The sequence below is a fragment of the Sinocyclocheilus rhinocerous genome, unplaced genomic scaffold, assembly GCF_001515625.1.
Source record: "Sinocyclocheilus rhinocerous isolate Xijiao unplaced genomic scaffold, SAMN03320098_v1.1 scaffold2049, whole genome shotgun sequence".
Taxonomy (NCBI): Eukaryota; Metazoa; Chordata; class Actinopteri; order Cypriniformes; family Cyprinidae; genus Sinocyclocheilus; species Sinocyclocheilus rhinocerous.
Genome location: NW_015659530.1, coordinates 44769 through 72170, shown reverse-complemented (window position 1 = coordinate 72170; position 27402 = coordinate 44769).

The following is a 27402-nucleotide window of genomic DNA, read 5'->3' as shown; positions in this document are numbered from 1 at the left end:
ATATATATATATATATATATATATATATATATATATACTGTATATACATACATACATACAATTTATTGTTCCGCAACAAGCAGAGAAAGAAAATTGATTGCCTATCATTCGCTATACTGGAATATATGTTTGTGGCCTAACTTCAGAAAGAAAAATTCTGTATAATGTGCTGTTTTCATCCTTATCATTGTGTGTTTATTTATTTATTTGTGTGTAAATACTCTTTGAAATGGATCTGTCGGCGGGGGGAAGGAGAGCAGGTCTGGAGGGTTTTGCTGTGTGAGGACATTCGGGGAAGGAGGAGTTATTCCTACATGGGCCTCGGTGATAAGACTCTGTGTCTAATATGCGCCGCTGTGTCCAAATCATAAAGGGACTTAGTGAAGGCTTTACAGAGCAATCCTCTATCCCAGCAGCCTGCCTCACCGAACCAGCATAAATAACCCTCCTACCATTCTGGTCAAGTCAGGAAGAGGAATTCAGTAAGGGTAGAGATATTGTGTGTGCATGTGGGTGTGTATTTGCAAGTGTGTATCAATGTGTGTGTGTCAGGATGGCATAAATAAAGCTGATGGACTGCTAGTGCATTGTGATTTACTCACTGTGTACATTTGGATATGGTGTGTATTCAGTATTGGCTGACTGCTGCAAGCTAAGGCCAGTAACATACCATTTAGTAAATGAAACAAGGTATAAGCTGCTGATATGTCATATCCTTATGTCATAAGCAAAACAAACACTAGTCTGCTACACTTAGAGTTTTGAACACTGATTATGTTTTACCTCTATGCTTTAATGCAGTCATTTAAAGAAATGTTTAGATGTTAGAAACCTTTTTTGGGCTAACAGTCAGAAAAATGCTGTAAAAAATCCTATAGATTTTTGCAAGAGATGTGACCCATATCTTCAGAAAATATCATAGATATTTGTAGATGGACTCTTCTTACATGAGCCAGCAAGTGGCCATCTAGTAACGTCTTAGCAAATGTATATGTAGTGGATAAGAACCAATGTAGTTCATTTTTATCCTGTTTCATATGCTTCATCGGGTAAATATTATAGTTATCTGTTTGTTTGTTTGTTTGTTTTTTAAGCATTAATTTAATACAGAACATAGATTGGGCAACATAGGGGTAAAATCCAATGGTTCACACAAATTATTCATTGCCCAAACAAATATAAGGAGATACAAAAATCGCATTTGTAAAATAATAAATAATAATAAAAACATCAATATGGGAGAAAACACTAAGTTTTAATAGCTTTTACATTATTATTATTACATTGAGACAATGTTTTAAAATATATCGTAATATCTTGGGTTAATTTTTTATACCTTACATTTACCAAAATACTTGGAAAGTAAAAGGATTACATTAGGTATCTGGTGTTTACTGTATTTAAAGTGCCGTCACTGAAGAAGATTGAATTTGTGCTTTCGACTTAAATACTGTATATGTACAGTGAATTAAACTGAATCTTTTTCACTGACATTGAAAGGATGTTTAATGTTTAATGCAGTAAAAAAAAATGATTTAAAGAGTTGACAAAAGAATAAAGGTATTTGGTACTGTTGCATGTGTTTTCACAGGTAATTAACGTGGTTATCTGGTGCATTTCAAATGCCGTCGCTGAAGAGAAATGAAAATAGCTGTGCTTTCTACCTAAATACTGCATATTTACAATTCAATTAACTGAATGGTTTTCGTTGAAATTTATTATTATATTCACACAGTAAAGATGATTTCAAGAGTCAGCATATAGTAGGAAATTTTTTTTAAGCAGGAACCAATGAGAAAAGAAGGGAAAGTGTCAAATGCTCATGAACGAAATATCCAAGTGTAGTAAATGTCCACTTGACCTAAAGAAAGTGTATGTCCATTCCTTATGAAACTGTGCAGATAGTGTCTAACAAGCACAGCAGAGAAGCTCCTATTCGGACTCCCACATCTTTCACACAACATCGTTTAGACGTGGAGGTCCTTGAATCATAGCCACAAAGAGCCAAATTTTAATGTTAGCCTCCGAACTGTGCTGCATTCAGCAGTGAATGAAAAAACAGTTTAGTAGATTGGGCTTATTTGCATTTGCAGGCTGAATGGTTTTCACCCTAAATCGGCAAGTTTCAGTTTCAATAAAAGCAGAGCAATGTTAAACGCAAAGGGGAACGGGAGCGTGGTTTATACGCCAAATGCTGCAGCACAGTGGCATTTTGTCCTTTTTAGGGGCACCGATTAAGTCGCTCTCCCATTAAATGGCAAATTCAGCCATTATGTAACAATTCATCAGCTTTAATAGTCGGCGGTTTAAAGTGTGCCAGCTTTGTCTCGCATTCAATGCTATGGCCATTTGTTTGTGGCCTATTTTACACCTCCACCAGCAGTATTGAGCTCAGATGGCTTGTATCGCAGAGGCAGCTTTTGTTTGTGCTGGCCCCCATTACTCCGATTTCACAGTCGCTTATGAATCACACTCACTAGGGAAGAAGAAACAGGGTCATGTCTTCTGTAATTACCCCCATTACAGGCGTCCGTAGTCTCCAAATACCTCCTTGTGTTTGTTATGTGTGTGTGTGTGTGTGTGTGTGTGTGTGTGTGGATGAAAGAATAATACAAAGGTTCATTTTACATCCGTAAGTGTGGGGCTTTTCAAAGTTTATTGGATGTACTTCATGTATCACTATTACTACTGTATATCTTAAGTACCGTAAGTAAGTACAGTAAGTATTAAACTTGTAACTTCTTTGTGCAACAGATATGAATTAAATCTCAAATTATGAAAAATGAGGTAGGAATTTGCATGATTTGTGAGGCATATGATCTCAAAAAGCTGGCAAACTCATGTTCTAAACAATAAAACCCAACGTATTTTTGGAATGATTTCATGAAAAATGAATATTTTACATGTCATTCCACTCATTGATCGCTCTTTTGGTCTTTGTTTAGGTATTTAGGCACTTGAATTATTGAATGTCTTTTCTGACTATGTCTGTGGCTCACCAGAAAAACAATTTTCTCTGTACAATAGCAACCATGAGGACTTTCTGAGTAATTCCCATCACAATGGAGGCTCTATTGTGTACAGTATGTCTCTCTCTTTCTCTCTCACATATACTGCATTGTAGGAAAAAAATTGATTTCACTCAATGGGCGTTTAAGGGTGACACTGTATTAGAAACAATGAGGGCCGCTAAATGCTCATTATGCTCCTCAACATCTATGTAAAATCATATCTGCCTTCGCACCATTGTGTTGTGTCTTTGGGAAGGAACAGATTGAATAGTCAATCAATTTTCATCCCAAATTTTTGGTAACTGCCTCAAGTTGATAATAGAAGTAAAAAACTTATCTAGAAGGAATACAATAGCCAAGACTGAATTTCATATCACTCCTGACATATACTGTATGTGTGATAACCATAATGCCATCGATGTGTTCCATGATGAGATTTCATTATCAGCAAGCCCACACAGAACTACACAGAAAGCCCCACAATTTTTGTAGAGTCACAATGACTGTTCTTTACGAAATTTAAATGTCAACCACCCTCTTGCCTGTTTATTATATATTTTGCCTAATTTCATTACTACAAAATAAAAGTGCAGTACCTCTATTTCTAGCCCAGTTAACAATATATACACAAAACAGCTAAAACCAGCCCAAGCTGGTCGGCTGGTCTTAGCTGGTCTCCCAAGCTGATTCAGCAGGCTGGTTTTAGGGGGTTTTGACCCCATTTTTTTTTTTAGTTGATCAGGCTGAGAGACCAGCCAGCCAACCATATAAGACCAGCTAAGTAGTTTTTGTTGTTGATGTAATGATGTTACCGACATCCCTGAAAATAATCTTGCAGATCAGCGAGTCATTATTGATTCAATAACTGCTCTGATATTTTCAGCTCACAAGGGTTTGTCAAACTGATTTGAACTAACTATTCATTAAAAGAACCAGCTCGTAAGAGTTATTTGTTTGTGAATCAGACTGCACTGGTCATGCCGTATATTTTTGATTTAATAAAAAGAAATGCCTCTTAAGAGTCATTTGATTGTGAATCGGACCACACATGTGTGGTGGTATGTTTGTTTGATTATTTTGTAGTGCATGAATCGGACTGCACTGAACTGGTTGTATGTTTGCGATTCAACAAAAAGAACCACTCGTGAGAGTCAATTGTTTGTTAACCGGACTGCACTGGTTGTGCTGCGTTTTTGTTGCATTAAAAAGAACTAGCTCATAAGAGTCATTAATGTGTGAATCAGACTGCACTTGTCATACTGTATGTTTTTTTATTCAATAAAAAGAACCGCCTTTTAAGAGTCATTTGATTATGTATCAGACCACACTTGTGTGGTTTTATGTTTGTTTTTGCACGCAGCCTGTGATTATTTTGTAGTGTGTGAATTGGACCGCACTGAACTGGTTGTATTTTTGCGATTCAACAAAAAGAACCCACTTGTAAGAGTCATTTGTTTGTGAATCGGACTGCACTGGTTTTGCTGTGTTTTTGAGTCAATCAAAATAACCGCCTTTTAAGAGTCGTTTGATTATGAATCAGACCACACTTGTGTGGTTGTATGTTTGTTTCTGCATGCAGCCTGTAATTATTTTGTAGTACGTGAATCGGACTGCACTGAGCTGGATGTATGTTTGTGATTCAACAAAAAGAACCCATTCGTAAGAGTCATTTGTTTGTGAATCGGACTACAGTGGTTGTGCTTGCACGCAGCCTGTGATTATTTTGTAGTGTGTGAATTGGACCGCACTGAACTGGTTGTATTTTTGCGATTCAACAAAAAGAACCCACTTGTAAGAGTCATTTGTTTGTGAATCGGACTGCACTGGTTTTGCTGTGTTTTTGAGTCAATCAAAATAACCGCCTTTTAAGAGTCGTTTGATTATGAATCAGACCACACTTGTGTGGTTGTATGTTTGTTTCTGCATGCAGCCTGTAATTATTTTGTAGTATGTGAATCGGACTGCACTGAACTGAATGTATGTTTGTGAATCGGACTACAGTGGTTGTGCTATATGTTTTGATGCATTAAAAAGAACCAGCTCATAAGAGTCATTTATTTGTGAATCAGACTGCATTCGTCATACTGTATGTTTTTAATGAAATAAAAAGAACCGCCTTTTAACGCGTTTGTTTTTGCATGCAGCCTGTGATTATTTTGGAGTGCGCATTGTATTTTTATTGCATCACATTCAGTATAGACAGCACATTGGCGTCCACAACTATACAATTAGTTTTTCCATGGTAATGAAAATTCAGCAGCGGGGCAGCTCTGTTACTCAAAAGCAGTGCAGGAAATACTGAATTTACCCTAACAAATTCAATAATTGCTATCTAAATTGTGTATCCAAGCAACATGAAAGGCACACTGAACGTGGCTTGATAACAATGAGACTATATAGGACACTTAATATACAAAAGAGGTAATGGTACTTTAATTTTCTTATTCCATTCCTCGTTCATTCTCACAGAATGGAGAGAGAACAGATCTTATATTTCCGAGTTCCCTCATCAGGCCAGCAAATCAGCGGATTCAAATTACACACAAAGCCCTTTAAGCAGCAAGTCAAGCCCTCAGTCTCTCAGCGCATCCTCCAGTACGTAGTCCTTGCCTCCAACCAAGTAATCTCTCTGGAGGACACTGCGGTGACACAGTCTGGTAATTGCTTTCTGCTTAACCGGGTCCGCAGGTCTTGTAAAACAGAGCTTCATCTGCTGCAATGTAGGCATGTGAAACAAGAGACCAGAGAACTTTCCTCCAAACTAAAAACTCCTCCTCCCCGCCTCCCGAGACACCAGTGGGCATCTGAAGGACTGTCGATCGATATCTCTACTGAACGTGAGATCAATATTTCATTTTCAGGAGTTTTCTTTAATAAACAGAATCATTTGCGGGGCGAATATTGCATATGGCAGCACTATTACTCACATTAACGCCACAGGGCCAGAACTCAGTCAGTTATTAGCCCTTGTGGAATAACAATACATATTTGTCCTGTGATTACACGGTTGAAATGTAACCCCACACGACTGCGCTTTTGGCTGTGCTGTTAAAACTGGTTGTGAATTGTTCTTTATACATCCCACAGCTGTTAAAGAAGTACTTTTTGCAATTATTGACAATATTCCATCATCAGTGTTTTCTTGATGTGCATCCGGACACCCACTTTTGATTTACTTTGAGTTCTTTGTGTGTTAGAATGACACACATACTCTTGCGATTGGCGCTAGTTTGTTTGTTGGCTAATTTGAGGAGCGTTATTCACCAGATTGTAAATGAGATCGCTTCTCCAGGAGTTGTAGGATTTACTGACGCACTCCAACTTGACAGCGCGAGTGGGATGAGAGGAAAAAACAAAGGATTTCGATCTTGACGGGGGAAGACACATACACAAACAGGCGATTGAGTGGACACTTTTAGCATGATGTTGGTTGCTGTAAGGGCCACGACAATGTCTGTCAAGCTCTAAAAAGGATAAAACCACCATAAGCATAGTCCATATGACTTGTGTATGTGTCTTCTAAAACTATATGATAGTTCTGTGTGATGAATAGACCTTAACCTTTATAACCCTATAGACACCATTTTTGACCCCAGAGAAATTTATGAAAATTTTAAAAAAGTATAGTACACAAAATACACATTGTTATTTTTTTTTTTTTCTTCTTCATGTTTTTAAGAGATATCATATAAGCATTTAAATAAATAAGTATACCCATTTTCTTGTTGTGGGTCAATTTTGACAAAGATATCAACTGTGACTACAAATGATAAGATATATCTTTAAAATACTTTTGTAAAAGTACGTTTAGACTCTTTCCCATTTCATACATGCTTGAATTTTGAATTTTGTTAATAAGCATAAATGCATGCACAAACACTCTATAAACAGACCACGAGTAAGCGACATGACCTAAAAGATGCTTTGACAAAGAGACGTACATATTTCAAAGTTCAGAATTGACCCATAGTGCGAAAATAGACTGCAGTTTTCTTTATTCATTGTAAGGGTTAAAGCAAATACTGTATGGTGCCTATTTGATATTTTGGTGATTTTCGACATTTAGTGTGCAATTTCTATACTACATTCGACTTTTGTAGTCAATTTCTGAGCTTTGCTATTAAAAAAGAAACATTTTTACTTTTGTGTCCCTCAACGAGTTCGGGGTGAACTAATTATTTAGATGTTCAGCTGTGGCTTCTAATACATGTGAACTGTAGTTTAACACTAACAACCTTTTTTGTAAAAGCTAAAAAATTTCAACTGTGACATTTTGCCAATTCAACTTGCTTTTAATGAATCACTCAGAATTGTGCAGATTTCACTGATTCCTTTGTCTGCTTTCCTGCATGATTCACTTCCATTTATGAATGGCTTTTTTTGAACTGCACTTTTGGCATGAATACTTTGGTCTTTTCTTTTATTCTCTGACTTTTGCTATAAAGCTTTTAACGCTATGTTTATCATCCCGTCCTCCAGTGAATCCTGTTTAATGCTGCCTTTGTTGTTCATCTTCTGAGTTCATTATTATGCTTTCAGCTACTGTGAATCACACTATAGTCACTAACCTGTAGAGCATACTAACATGACTTCATGATGAGACACTAGATTGACAGCTTCGCTATATATAGTCCTCAACAACATGCAAAAAACATGTTTGATCTTCATATTCTAGAGCGGCTGCCTCATTTTCATATGTTTTATATTTATTCATATGCATTATGATATCATTTATTCATTCAGTAATATAATTCAGCCATTCCCCATTTGATAAAAATTTGGAAATATATACATTCCTAAGTGATAATCACCATGAACATAGGGTAAGAGTAACTGTAGAAGAGACTGGGGCTCCTTTACTTGATGACTTTCTGATGATAACCCATTTTTTCCTAGATGTACTGTAGATGCTGTATGGTGGTAGAAGTGTGGCGAACACAGAAAAAAAAAAAAAGCTCCAGGATGTAAGGTGAAATTGGTCATTTGATATTTTAGGGCAAGAGAATGCCATATAAAACCAATGCTAATGAAATTAGCATCTCAACAACAGTCAGCTCCAAAACAATCCACATTCAATACCAATGCTGTTAGTCTGAGCTCGTGCCTCTGAATTCAGTCTGTGAAAAATTTGCATTGTTTTGTCTTAGATAATTAAGTTTGAGGACGGCCTCACCCTGCTGGCCAGTTTGATTTAGTTGAATGTGGAGCGCATTTAACTTTGCTTTAGCTTCACTTGAGAAGGCAGCACATCACCAGCCAGCTGTGAGCTCACATACTCAACCATATGCTGTTACATCGCACAAAAACTGTGAAGCTGATGTACTCTAATTTCTCTGAAAGGCCTGCAGGAAACTTCTGCTGTGTGCATACTCCTCTTCATTAAACCTTGTCTCAGCATTTGGCGTTTTGCTTTGCAAGCTCTATTAAAAATGTGCTAAAATCTGAGACATCGTCTTTAATTTTTCAGCTCACAGACAGCTCAAGCAGTCATTTGTGCATACTTAGAAAAACTCAGGTCTACTTAAGTTTTTTTTTTTCTTTTGCACAGTAGCAGAGTATCTATCTATCTATCTATCTATCTATCTATCTTTCTATCTATCTATCTATCTATCTATCTACATACATACATGCATACACTTTGCTATTAAAAAATACATTACATTTTAAAATATATTAAAATATTTTACATTTTAATAATATTTCACAGTATCACTGTTTTAATCAAATAAAATAAATACAGCCTTTGTCAGCATCAGAGATCATTTGCTTGATCAAAAATACATACAGTATATTTGACTATAAAAAAATAAAAGTATTATAACAGTATTATAACTTAGCCGTTTTAATATATTTTATGTAATTAATTGCCATTACTTCAGTCTTCGGTGTCACATGATCCTTCAGAAATCATTCTAATATGCTGATTTGGCACTCAAGAAATATTTTTATTGTTGTTAATGTTGAACAATATAAAAGCCTTTTATAATCACTTTTGATCAATTTAATGTGTCCTTGCTGAATTAAAGCTTAAAAACAATTAATCTTAGTTAATTAACAGTTAATTAGTTGATAATTTCCTTTTTTTAATAATGAATTTGATTAACCTTCAACAAAACCGAATGTTGCATGCATGCAGTGACCTAAAAATGGGTGAAGTGCATGTCAAATATTTAAATTCAAATTTCCTTCCATCTGCCGTTTGTTTGTGTTTTCAAGTGCTGTAGTGCAGGAATCCTTAAGCGACTTTTGTACCTTGATACCACTCACTATAAAGTTGTGCTATTTTGGGTATTTCTAACTGTTGACTCTTCATCGTGTTTCCTAACGGTACCTGGGGAACACTTGACTGAGCACGCTCACCCGTAGACCTCTCAAAGCTTAGACTCTCAAATTACTCATTGCAGGTCTGCAGTGTTAAATAGGTACTGCACCGAAAATAGTGTGTTCCTATAGTATTATGCAAGGGCCCTATTCATCTGTTTACCACATCAAATGTACAAATCAAACTGCCAGATCCTACACTGTGCCTCTGAAACCTCCTTCGCTTTATGTAATTCAGTTTGACATCATTTGTGTGAGTGGGTGAAAGGCTGCTGGGCTTTAAAATAGATTTAGACATTTATTTTTCTCCATATATTTCTGCCTCTGACTCTTTGTCTGAACACAGGTGAGACTCAGACATTTTGCCCCAACTGTTTTTATTCGCCAATCTTCAGATCTGAATAAAATGTGCCTTTGCATTCAGTTAACTCTAGTAAATGCTGTTTCTTAAATCAAGTAATATGAGTAGATTAAATGCATTTAAAGTGAGTCATGCAGACTTTTGTAGCAATTTATTTCATTTTTTCCCATTTTTCAAGTCCATTTATAATTGTAGTTAAGGTCTTTTGCAGCGCAAACTGTAATAATTGAGTGCTACCATTTTCACACTCACTTTAACTGTTAGAATTCCAAATCTGTATGACTTTCTTATGGAAAATGTCCATTTTAAAATAAATATGTAGATTAAAAAATAAACAAAAAAGCTTTAAAAAAGAAAAACACAGTACACATACATATATTATGTAAACAAAAACTTTTATTTTTTATTTCTGGATTAAATATATGGAGTTTTTTTTTTTCAAGTATAAATAAATCATATTGTTTATACTTTGTTGTACAGTATGTACAAACATGTATGGTATGTTTTTCCCTGTATTTTGAATTGCGCATTACATGTAGGGTTGAAAGAAATGTCCATAAATCTAACAAAAAAATGTACTGCTAATTTATGGCCAGGACATTATCCATTTTCTACTGATGTTTTTTTTTTAGCCTTGTAGTGAAATTGTATTTATTTTTTTTTTTATTTTTATTATTATTATTATATAGTACAAATACATGTTCTACAGTTTACAGAAAGACCAATGTTGTTTATATATTAAATATATTTATATATAAAATAAAATATAATAATATAAATATATAAATGTATATATATATATGTAAATATTTTCAAAATATATACTGAATGTGTGTGTATTTATATATACATAATAAATAAACACAGTACACATACATATATTATGTAAACAAAAACTTTTATTTTTTATTTCTGGATTAAATATATGGAGTTTTTTTTTTTCAAGTATAAATAAATCATATTGTTTATACTTTGTTGTACAGTATGTACAAACATGTATGGTATGTTTTTCCCTGTATTTTGAATTGCGCATTACATGTAGGGTTGAAAGAAATGTCCATAAATCTAACAAAAAAATGTACTGCTAATTTATGGCCAGGACATTATCCATTTTCTACTGATGTTTTTTTTTTAGCCTTGTAGTGAAATTGTATTTATTTTTATTATTATTATTATTATTATTATTATATAGTACAAATACATGTTCTACAGTTTACAGAAAGACCATACACTCATTTTTTCCCTTAAAACAAGGGAAAGAAAGATGGTCATGGTGGTTCCCTTTCTTTTGGAGATCCCAGTCTTTTCATGCGAGTGTGAGTGTGTGCTCGTGTGTTACTGGCGGAATAAACGCTATTAATTCCTTGAATCTTCCCCTCAGGATGTCAGCTTAATCTTCAGCACCGCTGTCGAGACAACAACCTGTGTTACTAATTTATTAAGGTCAGCTTCAATTACCCAGCCCAGAAGCAGGAGATATCTATCACAGGGGTCCAGCATTATGTTTCAAGGACAATTATTTTTTATGTGACTGAGTCTAATCCATCTGCATAAGAGTCAGTTGCGGAGTATGACAGATCTGTCCTTTAGCGAGTCTTGGTGTCTGCTGTCACCTTTGACATATTCTCCACTTGGCTTATTACGGGAGCCATAAAATTCTCATCAGGTTCTCTGCAGAGCCGCCGGCTGACCAGTGAGGGGCTGAAATCAGCTTTAGTGTCTCACTTTGTGTTTGTGTTGCCATGTGAGCATCTTTATCAGTCAGAGACTGGAATTCATCATCAGCTGCTACCTCCTGTTCAAGCCCGAGATGGCAGAAAGCGTTTGTTTTCTTTATTTTATAAAAGCACAACGTTTTGTTGATATTGTGAGTGCACACAAATAAAACTAGACCCTGTACAGTTTAGAATGATGTATTACTCTTACCTTTATGAGCAAAAATGACTGCGTATTTTAAGTTTTTTCCACTGTTAGAAAAAAATCCATGTCCTGCAGAGCGCACTTCAGCTTCTACTCTCCGCACAAACGATTAGATATGCGTCTAACAGTGCACATTTATCTAGGTTAAACATTGTGATATGCTCATAGGCGCGGGAAGTGGAGGTGCTGAGGGTGCTGCAGCACCCCCTGTTTTTTTCTGTGGGCAACTGTTTAACTGTTGGGAATAAAAAAAAAAATCGGAGTGTCTATTTACACTAAGTGCAAATAGCCCGCCTTGTTGACAGAGGCTATTTACACTAACTCCGCCCACCAACGTGTGATTGGGATAGTCAACATTACAAAAGACGGTCATCAATCATCAGATTCAGTGACATAGATGGTAAAGCGTGTGTCATAGCCTACTCCTTTTGACGCGATCGACCCAGGTTCGAATCTGCCTTTTGGTGAACTTTTTTCTCCTTTTTCAAATTTCAAATCACATCAGAAAAGCATTTATTTTTAATAATTCTATATTTCTGACGTTCCAAAAGCGCCTCCTACTGGCAGAGAATGAATGTTCATTTTCAATAATCCAGTCTGTAGGTTTTGTTCAGATCAATGTAAAAATCCACTCACATAACCCCGTTTTAAATTAATGTAATAATTTATACTTCTGGCTCACCCCTGGTTTAAATGCTCAATTGAGAGGTTTATTATTTTATAATTTATTTTGTTTTTGTGAAAACCTGTATCTCCACTGTAAATCAGTTGCTATTTCGTGGTCTACAACATGAAAGAAAGCCATTATTACATGTACATGAAAAATTTAGAAACATTGGACACAACTATGGGGCACCATTGTGCAGCAGCAAGCATCACAACAAAAAAGGAACCTCAAGGTTGATCTAGGAAAATGTATGCAAATGTATAGGGCCCCATTCCTATATTTTGCCTGGGGCCCCCAATTCACTAAATCCGCCCCTGTTCATCATAATACACAGCTGCACACCAACAGCATGGTCTATAATGGATTTTAGGTAACTAATGGCGAAGTGATGGAAAGTTTTGCATAAACACTTGAAAGCAGTAATTTGCAGCAATGAGTTAATAGCTTAATCTTTGTGACTTGAGAATAGTCTTTGGTATATCAGTGAAAAGTGGGGCATTAATTACGTTGTGTATTCAAAGGATCATTTAAAAAGCTTAATTTCTTTAAAACGTCATTTAAAGTTAAAGTGTATTGCTGTTTGCAACCCATGTTACTAACATAATGTTATATATTTCTGAGTGAAATATATTCAGTGAAAGAAAAATGAAGGCAGGGGATTGAATTTTATCCATCTGGTATTAAGCAGATGAAAAGTGCAATTCATTCAGATCATTTGTCTATTGGTTAAAGTTTTCCAAATTTATTTTTCTTTCTTTCTTTCTTTCTTTCTTTCTTTAAAAATGCATAATTGTGTAATAATTTATGATATTTCTATTATTAATATGTATTATTATTATTGTTATAAATATTATTACATATATTATTAGTAGTAGTTGTAGTAGTAGTATTAGTATTGGCATTATTGTGCACTGCTGCACATCCGTCTGATCCTCTTCCTCCTCGGCTGTTGTTAAAATTGTTTGATCTTTTAGGTAAAACTCTTCAATCTCTTTTTAATAGTAGTTTAATTAATGGAAATGTTCCTGCTTGTTTTAAACATGCAGTAGTGCAGCCACTTCTTAAGAAACCAAATTTGGACTATACTGTTTTAAGTAATTACCGACCTATATCAAAACTACCTTTCTTATCGAAAATTTTAGAGAAGGTTGTTCTGTCTCAGCTTGCGTCATATTTAGATATGAATGCTGTTATAGATATGTTTCAGTCAGGTTTTAGATCTCTTCATAGTACAGAATCCGCCCTTCTTAAGGTTTTTAATGATATTTTATTGACCGTTGATTCAGGAAAGGTAGTTATTCTTATTTTGCTTGATCTCACAGCTGCTTTTGATACCGTTGATCATGGTATTTTATTGCAGCGTTTGGAAGATGTTGGTGTTAAGGGTACTGCCCTAGAATGGTTTAAGTCATATCTAAAAGATAGATCTTTCTCGGTTTGTCTTGGAGATCTGTGTTCTACATCAGCTAAATTACTGCTCATCGATTATGGGACCCTCTTCCAATGCATATTAAATCTTCCCCATCTGTGGATGCTTTTAAGTCTAGATTGAAATCGTACCTTTTTGGTAGAGCTTTTAGAATTGACTAGAGGGACCAGGTTTTACATTTTAATGTTGAATCTTGATTGTGTGACTGTATGTAATATTGCTGGAAAGCACTTTGGTCAAGGACAGTTGTTTTAAATGTGCTATAGAAATAAAATTTGTATTGTATTGTATTGTAATTATGATAATGATTGTTGTTGTTGTTGTTGTTTTATAATAATAGTATTCTTACTTTTATTATGAGTTATTTTTATGGAATAATTAATTAAACCACAATTAAACTAACCCTAAAAACAATAACAACAACAACAAAAAATAATGTTGTTGTTATAAAATACATTATTAATTATAATAGTTACTGTATATTATTAATTATCATCATAATTATATTATTATTATCATGCGAGTGTGAGTGTGTGCTCGTGTGTTACTGGCGGAATAAACGCTATTAATTCCTTGAATCTTATATTATATTATATATATAATTAGGATATGTTATTAATCCTAATTATTGTTTTGTTTTTATTTATATTTTTATATAGACTTTATATATTTTTACTATGAAAACTGTTTTCCTTAGAATAGCATGCCTTGAAGATTTGGTCACAGTAGAGTTGTGAACCTTTGTTTAAGTTTTTGTGCTTTAAAACATTCATTCTTTAAAGAAATTAATATTTTTGACATATGATTAAATTGTGTACTCTTACATGACTTGTACTACAGAAGTTGATGTTATTAAATTTGAAGTTATATCAGTGATCTGATCATTGTTCTAGATTCTTTATATTCTTTATTCAGCAACTGGGATATTTCTGCAATGATATACGGTAACTGAAAATTTGACCTTTTACATGATGCTGCATCCTTGCCAGTAGGCATTGATATAAAGTCCAAGACCACTGTCAGCAGTCAATCAATCAATCAATAATTTGTGCACCTTTGGATATGAAGGTAAATGATAAATTGTGCAATTATAGAAACTGATATGTTCATCTATTCTTTCATATTCACAGTACACATTAAATTGCACCTGATTAACGTTGACGATGATGCCTGAAGATGAGGAGTATTTTTCAAAAGCACACTTGCAATATGTCTCTTCACTGACACCCTCCACATATTGGCTTTTCTAAACAGACCTTGTTTCTCATCCAGCAGCGAATAACTTCACAATGCTGCAGCGAATTTCTGCCAGGCTCCAATTCCTGCTCCTCTGTGTCCTCCGGAGATTGGATGGGCTTGATAGCTGCCTCCACCAGCCTTTGATCATAGGTTCTCTCTCTGAGTGGATGTTCCATGAGGGTCCTGCTCCATGGGGGATCCTGAGCAAGAAAGCCCAAGGATAGGGGGTCTTAAGAGAAATGAGTGTGTGTTACACCAGGGCGATCCAGGATTTTTATTTCCCCAAGGGTGGAGAAGGCAGTCATTCTGACCCTTATGCCCTGGTGTACTTGATGTACTGATAAATTCAAAGAAAGACTGTTCACAGCTTTATAGCCATACTGTATCAGTGGGTCAGATCTACTGAGATAACTATTTTGAGATGAACAGTGCATGTTTCCATTGATTTAAACACCATGATTTTGGTGATATGGCTTATTGTGGTTTTGTAAACTCCAACGCAACATTTCTCAATTTTGTTTAAAGGAGTAGTTCACCCAAAGATAAAAATTATTTGACAGTTCAATCACCCTCATGCTATCCAAGATATAGATGAGTTTGTTTCTTCATCAGAACAGATTTGGAGAAATTTTGCATTACATCACTTGCAGTGAATGAGTGTCGTCAGAATGAGAGTCCAAACAGCTAATAAAAAAACTTCACAATAATTCATAAATAATGTACAGTAAGTAATCCACAATCTTCGTGTTTGTAAGGAAAAAAAACATTAAGACATTTTTAACTTAAAATCATTGCTTCCAGCTAAAATGCAAGTCTTCTATCCATAATATTGCTTTCTCCAGTGAAATATCATCTGAATCAGGAGAGAAATATGCACGGATCAAGCACTGTTTACAAGCAAAAACAGTCCAAAAAAAAAAAAAAAAGCAATTCTACACATGTCGGTGGATTTTGATATGAGAGGGCAACAGGTAATGGACTTTTTTACTGGAGGATGTGTGATTATAGATTATGGATTCATATTCATATTTGTTCATCTCCGGAACACAAATTAAGATATTTTTGATGGAATCTGAGAGCTGTCTGGCCCTGCATAAACAGCAACGCAGACAGACATTGAAACGACATGAAGGTGAGTAATTAATGACAGAATTTTCATTTTTGGGTGAACTAACCCTTTAATGATGAATTTGCCTCTTACAAACACATAGCTTTTCACTTCACAAGATGTTAATTGATGGACTGGAGTCATGTGGATTACTTGTGGATTACTGTGATGTTTTTATCAACTGTTTGGACTCTCATTCTGACGGCACCCATTCACTGCAGAGGATCCATTGGTGAGCAAGTGATGTAATGCTGAATTTCCACATATCTGCTCCAATGAAGAAACAAACTCATCTACATCTTGGATGGCCTGAAGGTCATTGTTCTTTGAATTAACTATTTCTTTAACTTGAATTGAAAAAAAAAATCATAGATTTAAAAAAAATTATACTGTGATACTAAAATATTCCGTCTTGTCACAGTCGTGAGATGTAATGTCCGAAAATTATTGAAGAGGTATGAAGAAAATAGCTGTGTACCATGACTACAACATTGAAGATGCAAGGCCAGGAGCAGATAAAAATTCTCCTTTTCTCATTAATTTCACATTGTGGCACACATTTAAGTGCTGTTCACCAGTTATATCAGTTTTATCTGTAGTGGCTTGTTTCCGAGTGTTGGGTCACCAATTGAAGGCCGCCAACAGTCATTGGCTTGGTCTGTAATGCGTCCTTGGGTTACTATATATATGTTCCACATTTTATATTGAGTTATCACTTATCAGCACAGTGAATTTGGCTTTACCCTGAAGTTAATGTAGCTATTAGCTTTGCTAATCTTCTCAAACAGCCTGCAGGATGGCTGATTAGAACTGTCCCCAAGGAGCCGATGTATTGACCTAATTAGCGAACGGAATTGGGGTGATTATTTTGCGCGTAAAATGTTGTTCATGATAAACAAAGATTATGATGATAGCTCTAAAGATTTCCACAGTTTAAATGTTGGTAATTACCCTGTACCAATCTACATCAGCAGAGCTGTGCGCAGAGTTCGGTTAGCATAATAGATGGGGATTATCAGCGTCTTCTCTAGTTACACTGCGTACTGTTTTATGGAGGATATTTTTACTCCAATTGATTAGCAGTGATTAAAATGCGCATTTGAGCTGGAGTTATTCTTCCTTTCCTTCCTGTTCTCTGTATTCTCCAGCTGTCCTGTGAAATGTGACTTCAACCATACAGCAAAAAAAAAAAGTAAAATATATGGAGGGCAAAATATATATCTAAATGCTGTTCAAAAATATATTTATATTTTTAAATTCAGAAAAATTCCAATAATGTAGGGGTCTGAATACTTTCCGTACCCACTGTATATATATATATAATGCATTTGTACATGCATACATGCATTCGTAAGGTTATTGTTCACTCGAATGTTTCACGTCATTAAAATGTTGCATATTTCACATGCCGCACGCCCAGTCACAGCATTCTACAGCGTTTTGATCTTGGAGGCCATCAGTCTGACATTACCCAGTAGAGCTGCTACAAGCGCAGCCTCATTCTGCTCAGGTTTACTCTAATTGTGTCTGACTCTGAATGGAATAAATGCAACTGATATCATTGCGTAATGGCGATGCATTATTCACTGTAGATCTTTCAGAGTGGACTAGTCTGGGTCACCATCGTGTTTGCAGTGGTTTCCTGTGGTTAAGTAGTTCCTCTGGTAAATATTTCATGGTTAAAAGGACTAGATCCCTGCAGACAGCATCACTGAGCCACAACAGTGGGTAGTATCGCTTCTTTATTCAATTAATATGACATATCATACCGTGCATGGCAAAATGCGGTTTCTGAATGCTTAGCTTCTGTTCTTAACTGTTTTAATCAAGATCTATGGAATATGTTAATCATATAAAAACACATGTATTCCATAGATCTATACATTTTAAATTTAAAATGATTTTATTTCAGTTAAGCACATTTCCCCCAAATTCATTTCCTCACAATGCATTCAGTCATTAGCATTAATTAATTAGCAGGTAATTAATTTTGGTACCTCTTTACAACAACGTGTGAACTAAAAATGAGCAGTGTATTTTTTAAGGTATTTATTTGTCTTTGTTAATGTCAGTCACAGTGCAATATTAACAGATACAACTTTTTCTTTGATATTAAAAAAACATATTATTATTTTTTTAAAGTGCCCCTATTATGCCTTTTCGAATATTACCTTTCATGCAGTGTGTCATGTAGCTGTATGTGAACATAAACTATCTGCACATTTGTGAAGCCGACAACTTGCACTATAAATAAAGTTATTGTCTATCAAAAAAAAGAGTCGGCTCGCAATCGCCTAAACGACTCGTCAGGAATTCGAATCTTATTTTGTTACGGCTCTACGTCATGAAGTAACACATCTGCATAATGTCCGCCCACGTTCTACGTCGTCAACTTGCCCGCCCACAAACAGTAAAATTCCCGTGTGGTTAACATCATGTATGAACATCATAAAATATAACAATAATTTAAAAAATCAGCCAATTAATAAGCCTAGTTGTTATACTTGTCCTTCACTGTTTAGTTATTAGTAGTAGTAGTAGTAGTAGAAATATTATTATTATTATTTACCTTAATTTTTGTTTGTTTGGTGAAACATACTGCTATCATGTGAACTCTGATCAAATATGTTTTGAATTCAAAAAGCGACACATCAAGCACATGCATGACACCCGTGATTGTTATTTTTAGCTTTAAAATCGGCTTGATATTACGCTTTGACTACCCGAGATGCTGCTTGTTCCATTTGCCAAAATAAATATCTGAGACAGAGAAGGTTCAGTGCGACAGTGTCAGGGGATCATCTTCTCTGGAACCCTGATGACTCACACATGTAGAGAGAGAGAGAGAGAGCTGTTCAAAGCCACAGTCTTCCCCGACAACAAACAAGACTTTCGTATGTTCAGAAGATTTCCATTCCTTCTAAAAATGCTACAGGGAATAACTAACGCATTCTCCGGATCAGAATGAGTGGGCGACCATAACTAACTACAAAAAGTCAGCTTTGTTTTTATTCACATTTTGATATGCTTGATATGCTGAGAGACGTGCGGCGCCTGCTGTAGCGAGACTCATAAGTCACTGTCTGCCTCCTATTTAGCTCATGCATCTGTTGCATTAACCCTCCGATTAGTTGATATTTCCGCACACGCTAATATCGCTAGCACGCACCGGAACAGACATGCCCCTGGTCTCCAAATTTGTGGTTAATCAGCCCAGATGGTGATTCTGACCATGGTCATTTAATCGTTATGTTTATGAGTCTGCTCATGAGGAAAACAGTAGCACGCCCCTGAGATGGAGAGCGGGGCCCGGCGCTGGCTATTCTTGGAGAGCGAGACGGAGAGAGAGACTCATTAGGCAGGTAGGAATATGAGTAGCACAGCTAGTATGCCACTGAGCCCCAAGTCCAAATCTTCTTCCACCAAGTAGGGTTCTGCCAGTGTGAGTGAGTGAGCGAGGAAATGTGTAAGAAAATGTCCTTCTGAATTTTATGAATGTGTGTGCGTGCAACCCAACTGTGGGTTTCTATGCCAACATAAATGACTTTCTGCTCTGTAATTGTGTTCTAGACAGATTGCGCTCTCAGATAGATGGGTGAGACTGATGAGAACTTGTCCAGGTCACATTTAGCAAAGAAAGAAATGATAGTTTGCATAAAGAGAAAGAAGCCCATTTTAGGACCATTAGGATTTTTGAAGTGAGACATTATCTTTCTGAGTATTAAGCACATTTTCTCCACCCAAATTTTTTATTACCGTGAGGTGGTCATAATTTATGTTGTTCTCAGTGTTGATTCTCATTAAGTACGATGTATTTTCTACAGTAAATTAATAAATACTTTAAAATGTAAATATCATCATTATTATATATTAAGCAGTTTATTATTATTATTATTACAAAAAAATATATGATTTAGTACTTCTTAATTTAAATGTAGTTTATTTATTTGTATTTCTTTTTTTTTTGTATTTTTGCATAATGTATTTCCTATGGTGTTTCCTGGTGTTAACAGATGATTTTGTCTTTGGTTGCCATCATGGAACCAGAGGCCTGTTCTGCCGTTCTGAGGTGTTAGATGCATTTCGGGGAAGGGTCCATAGACCCTCATATTTGGCTTGTTGTTTGTGTGAGGGGGTGTTAGGGATTATTTGTTAAATATAACAAATAGTTGTGTGTCTGATTGGTCCTAATGCTACAATATGTACACTTACATATTTCAAAATGTTTTTGAAAGAAATCTGTAATGGTCACCAAGGCTGCATTTATTTGGTAAAAATTACAGGGGGGGGAAATAATATTGTAAAAATATTATTACAATTTATAAAAATTATTTACAATTTAGAATTATTTTTATTATTTTATTTTATTTTTTTATTTATTTGTTTATTTATTTATTGTTTGTAACAATGTAAAAGTCTTTGCATTTACTATTGATTAATTTAATGCATCCTTGATGAATAACATAATTTCTTTCAATATATAGACACTGCTCTTTAAAAGTACAGCAATGAGAATCGTAATGGTCCTAAAAGGAGTTTCATTTTCTTTAAGCACAATGCATTTCAATCTTCTTTCTTTCAATTTTCTGTTAAAATGAGTCTTAAAAGTAGAGCTGTCCTTACAGTTTTGCTCTGCTATTAATCATTGCCTTGGCAATGAAATGTGGGGCGAGACCATAGACAGGTAAAATTTAAAGATGTGCACATCTGTGATGATGGACATTCACAGCATCCATAATGAAAATGTCCACTAGTGATCACAGATACAGTACATGAACGCTCATATCAAATGTCTTGCCCTTGAGCATCAAAAAGCCCAAGCCGGACATGTTTCGGACAGATTTTGTGAATATTCCTCAGATTGGGTGGTCCATTGACAGAATCCCCCTTATTAAAAGAGTTTTTTTAAAGATGTGGCTTTATCCAATGCCCTTTCGCTCCCATCGGCTCCTGTCAAAACTCCTTTAAGACTCTGTGATCAGCAGGTTTTTGCTCCGACCAGAGAGCAGCAGCAGCCTTAAATTATTCACCAGAAACTTGGGCTCTGCCTTTTAATGGGCAAATATTGAGGCAGCGGATAGGTAGAGAGAATTCTGGGAGTCTCGGAGGAGTGCAGAGAGAGAGAGAGAGAGAGAGAGAGAGAGAGAGCTATATTAACTGAAATAAATGCTGTCTCATGGCTTTTCTTGCTGCTCTGTCTCCCCTCTAGTGAACTGTAGGGAAGCACACATGAGTTACTCTTTATTTAAGATGTAACTCATCCTGTCAACATGGGTGTGGGCCAACACAGCTCATAAGTATGTTTAACACTACACACTGTAGTATGATAAAAATATGCTGGCCGGGTTTTGTTATAGTCTTCTTACTGTGGTAAATATCTTTGTGGCCATGTTGTATATAACTGCTTTATGTACAGGTAAGAGAAGAAAATGCATGTAGTCATTCAAAAATAGAAGGGAAGCATCCCAAACTTAAATTTAGCCTTACATCGCTTGCTCATCAATAGATCCTCTGCAGTGAATGGGTGCCGTCAGAATGAGAGTCCAAACAGATAATAAAACATCACAATAACCCACAAGTAATCCACACGACCCCAGTCCATCAACTAATATCTTGTGAAGCAATAACCATGTGTTAAGTAATAAACAAACCCATCAAGACATTTTTATCTTTAGACTCTTGCTTTCACTGAAATATGAGTCTATAATAATGTGTGAAAAAGTTATCTCACCTGACTAAAGAGAAATATGCACAGATTAAGCATTGTTTAAGCAAAAACTGCCCTATACATTCTAAACAGTTCTAAAAGTGATGTTTTTATCAGCTGTTTGGACTCTCATTCTGACGGCACCCATTCACTGCAGAAGATTCATTGGTGAGCAAGTGATGTAATGCTAAATTTATTTTCCTCTACTCCTCTACATCTTGGATAGCCTGAACTTGCTCATCAATAGATCCTCTGCAGTGAATGGGTGCCGTCAGAATGAGAGTCCAAACAGATAATAAAACATCACAATAACCCACAAGTAATCCACACGACCCCAGTCCATCAACTAATATCTTGTGAAGCAATAACCATGTGTTAAGTAATAAACAAACCCATCAAGACATTTTTATCTTTAGACTCTTGCTTTTACTGAAATATGAGTCTATAATAATGTGTGAAAAAGTCATCTCACCTGACTAAAGAGAAATATGCACAGATTAAGCATTGTTTAAGCAAAAACTGCCCTATACATTCTAAACAGTTCTAAAAGTGATGTTTTTATCAGCTGTTTGGACTCTCATTCTGACGCCACCCATTCACTGCAGAAGATTCATTGGTGAGCAAGTGATGTAATGCTAAATTTATTTTCCTCTACTCCTCTACATCTTGGATAGCCTGAAAATTGAATCATCCTCAAGTCATCCAAGATGTAGATGAGTTTGTTTCTTCAAAAGTATGCACATTTCTGCGAATTTCAATTATTGGGTGAACTATTTCTTTAAGTACTGATTTAATTAAATGGATTGGCAGCATCATTCCTGCAGATATTTGATCTGCTTCAAAACCTAGTGAGCTGCCTCACTGCTTACTGCCTGCATACTAAGGCAACATTGCAACGGTTATGAAACCTCTTATGTGACTGATTTGGAACGCAAGAGGGAAGATGTGATACTTTAATAACCATAAATAGAAATGACACGCACAACATTTTCATAAAATTGTCATAGTTTTTAATCCTAGATTATTGAATCATTTTTAACTATTTATTTGTATCAATACTTTTAAACACAGAATTATGAGTACTCTTGCAATCAATGTTTCTCTTTCTTCATTTGTCATCTTGGATTTTTTTGTTTTTTATTTATTAATTTTTTCCCCTCCACTGGCTTTTCACAGTGCTTTATAAAAATTGCCTTCTCCTTGAAGGATACATGTAAGGCTGCCTTAGAATTTGGTCAAAACAAGGTGTCTCAGGAGGCAGCATAATTAAGTTCCCTAGCTTCATGCCGGGAGACGAGCCTGTGATGTCTTAAAACGCTGCATCCGTAAGCAGCATACCGGGTTTTAGAACAAAGCAATTGTGTTTTGTGCCTGTTTCTCTGTGTGTGTGCAGAATTACATATGTGTGAGATGAAACGACTCCAGACTAGAGACTGTGGAAATTCTTGTTTAATCCCCCTCGAGTTGCAAATATTGTCAAATAATATTAATCTTGAGGTCCAGTTGCTCACCTGTAGTTGAAACTGCAGGCAGCCGGTCTTTGATGAGTCTATCGGTGGTTTAGTGTTTCTGTAACATCACAGACAGACGGAGAAACCCTGTGCATATCCACCGCCGTCCTGCAGACCTGCATTATTCAGTTCTGAAGTCTTCAAAGAACTTTAAGCCTGTCCACAAATCCACAAAGCAAGCAGTTCAGTACCTCGAAAATTCCTTCAAAAACACACAAGGCACTCCGGGGATTTATTCAAGATGAGAACAAAAAAAATTAAAAATGTTCCAGACAACATTGTTCTAAATGTGATTTAGTAGTTGGGTGGCAGAGTAATTTTTCTCTGCCACCCAACACGCAAGCAAAATGTTCCTTGCTACTGCAGGCGTGTTTGTTTTAAGTTGACAGCATTTTTGAAAATAATTTATTTGAAATTCTTTTGAGCAAGATAACAGGCACACCGAATTAAACCGGAGAGGTCTGTAATTCATATTCCACTCGAAGCTAGAAGTGTCCTCACGCTTTTGCTCTGCTATTAATCACTGCTTTGCATTTAATGTGAAATGTGAGACGAGACCATAGACAGGTAAAATATTAATTAGATTGTTGAACACAGTCAGTCCTGTCATGGTGATGGACATTCACAAAGCATCCATAATGAAAATGGCCACCTGCATTCATACAGAGATGCTCATATCTCACATGTTGCCCTTGGAGCAAAAAAACTGACGAATAGAATAGAATAGAATAGTAGATAGTAGTAGAAGTATATGGCTTTATATTTGTTTATACATCTCTCACACACACATATTGTCAGTGTTATTATTTTTTTAATAAACTACTGATCAAATGTTTGGAATTCTAACTTTTTATTCATGATTTTAGAAGAAGTCTTGTCTCGTACACTCATTTATTTAATCAAAGGCTGCATTTATTTAATCACAAACGCAGTAAAACCAGTATTGTGAAATATGAGTTTTCAGTAATCATTACTTCAGTTTTCAGTGTCACATTATTGATTTCTTAAAAATAAATAAATGAATAATTAAAAATTAAAAAATTTACACCAAACCTTTGAAAGGTATTGTACCATAGTGTAAATATTAAGCAGCAAAAACGTTGCTTACAATTAGTGCTGTCAAACGATTAATCGCGATTAATCGCATACAAAATAAAAGTTTTTGTTTGCATAATATATGTGTGTGTTCTGTGTATTTTTATTATGTATATATAAATACACACACATACATTATATATTTTGAAAATATGTACATGCATTTACATGTCTATATTTATATTCATATTCATATTCAATTTATATTATAAATAAATATATTTAATATGAAATATATACATTCACGTATGTGTGTGTATTTATATATACATAATAAATATACATAGCACACATACATATATTATATAAACAAAACATTTATTTTGGATGCGATTAATCGCGATTTAATCGCGAAAAATAACACATGGGACGGTTGTTTAACATGACTTCTGTAAATACCAAACTATTCATCTAACTTTATTACGAAAGGGACCTTCTTTCGTAGTGAACCATGCAGCATCCATTCTGCTGTGTAGGGAAACTGAGTTTGCAGAGTCATAATTTACAAGATACTTCTGAATGCTTATTAATGGTCTTGTAAATGGACACGCCAGCAAAACAGCAGCGCTAGATTCTCAGCAAGGCCAAACAAACATAGAATTAGCATATGTTTGAGTTTGTTTCAACATAAATCCTAATTGACAGCGTGGAGTAATGTTGCAGCTGCACTAATCCATAGAACTGTGTCATTTCTTTCAAATGTCAAGCTGGGCATGTTGCACTAAGCTGTCAGCATTTTAATACCACTGCCTTTTCTCAAGAAGTGACATTGTGTCCTTAAAAATGTATTTCATCCAAAAATGAAATTACTGTCATTGTTTACTCCCCCTCATGTTGTTACACAACCGTATGACTTTTCCTTACATACTTTTGAGCTCCAAAATGCACTTTAAAAATGTCATAAAAGTAGCTTGTACAACTAGTAGTTTGCATTTGATCAACTATACAGTAAAACAGTATTATTGTGAAATATTATTACAATTTAACACTACTGATTTATAAATTAATATATATTTAAAATGTCATTTATTCCTGTGATGGCAAAGCTTAATTTTCAGCATCATTACTCCAGTCTTCAGTGTCACATGATCCGTCAGAAATCCTTCTAATATGCTGATTTGGTGCTCAATTATTAATAATGGTTCTTATTATTTTCAGTGTTGAAAACCGGTGCTGCTTACTATTTTTGTAGAAACTGTGATACATTTTTTTCAGGATTATTTGATGATTTAATGAACAGCATTTTATAATTACATTTTTTTAACATTATACATGTCTTTACTGTCACTTTTGATAAATTGAATGCATCCTTCCTGAATAAACGTATTATTTTTTTAATCATACTTATCCCAAACGTTAGAGCGGTAGTGTGCCATGGTCTCTTTAAAAGTAAGTGTTAAGCAAAACAACCATTTTCAACATTGATAATAATAAGGAAATGTTCCTTATGCAGCAAATCAACATATTAGAATAATTTCTGAAGGATCATGTGACACTTAAGACTGGAGTTATGTCTGCTGAAATTTCAGCTTTCCATCACAGAAATAAATTACATTTTAAAATATATTAAAATAGTGAACAACTATTTCACAATATTGCTGTTTTTACTGCATTTATAATCAGATAAATGCGGTCTTGGGGAGCATAAGAGGCTCCTTCCAAAAACATAAATTTTTTTTACATATTTCAAACTTTTGGCCAGCAGTGTAAATGGTGACAGTATTCTAATTTTCGGATCAACTCTTCCTTCAAAAGTTAAAGAGACTGTTAAAGTGTTTATGGAAACAAAGAAATGCAAGTCCTCGCTCACCTACCTTTTAACACAGAAACATCCAGCCTCCTGCTAGTCAGGTCCCTGTCAGCTTAATTTTATGTGCATAGACCTTTTGTAGTGATACTGTCAGGGTTTGCTTTCATAGTGTCAAGCACATGCCACAGACCAAGCAATGTAGGAGAAAGCCTGCAGTTATTCTGACAAGCCTAAACTCCCTTTGGGCACGAGTTAGAGATAACCTTGAAAGCAGACTGTCAAAAGACATCCTGGCATATGACCTATTAAAAAACATCCGGCTGCATTATTTTCCCAAACAGGAAAAACAACACAGCCGAGCATTATGAATGCAGTACAGTGGCTTCGACACTTCCTTGTGCTCAGATGGAGATAACTGCAGTCATGAATGTGTCACTGGCCTCACTGTGGAGGAAAAACGACACAAGTAATGTAAATGAAGGACACACACGTGTATGCGCACACATGGCCCGGAAGGCGGGCGACACGGATGGCGTCTCGCTGTGAAAGGGCTTGTTAAGGGCTAACACAAAAGTAGATTCAATAAGGGAGCTCATCTCCTTAATATACAGAGCAAAATACAAGATACACAGGCTCAGGGAAGGGAAGAAAAATGGAGGGAAGAACACAGAGGGGTGAATGGAATCAGCACAGGGAGGGGTGGAGAGTTTGGGCAAGACAAAAACAAGAAGGAGGCAAGAAGATGGCAGAAAGACATAGTATATGTATAGTCAAACATTTTATACAAATGTTTTTTAAAAGAAGTCACTAATGCTTACCAAGGCTGAATTTATTTGATGAAAAATATAGTAATATCAGTAATATTATGAAATGATATTGCAATTTAAAATAACTGTTTTCTATTTTAATATAATTAAAATGTAATTTATGTACATTTAATTTAAAATGTAATTTAAATGAATTTTCAGCATCATTACTCCAGTCTTCAGTGTTATTAATAGTGGTTCAATGCTGAAAGCAATTTATTCTGCTTGATATTTTTGTAGAAACTGGGATTTTATTTTATTCTCTTTCTTTCTTTCTTTCTTTCTTTTTTTCTTTCCAGGAATCTTTGTTGATTAGAAAGTTGATGAACAGCATTTATTAATTAATTTATTTAGTGACATTGCAAATGCCTTTACTGTCAGTTTATATATATACATATATATATATATATATATATATATATATTCATACACTGAAAAAATGATACCAAATTTTTTAAGATAAGTGGTTGCACACAA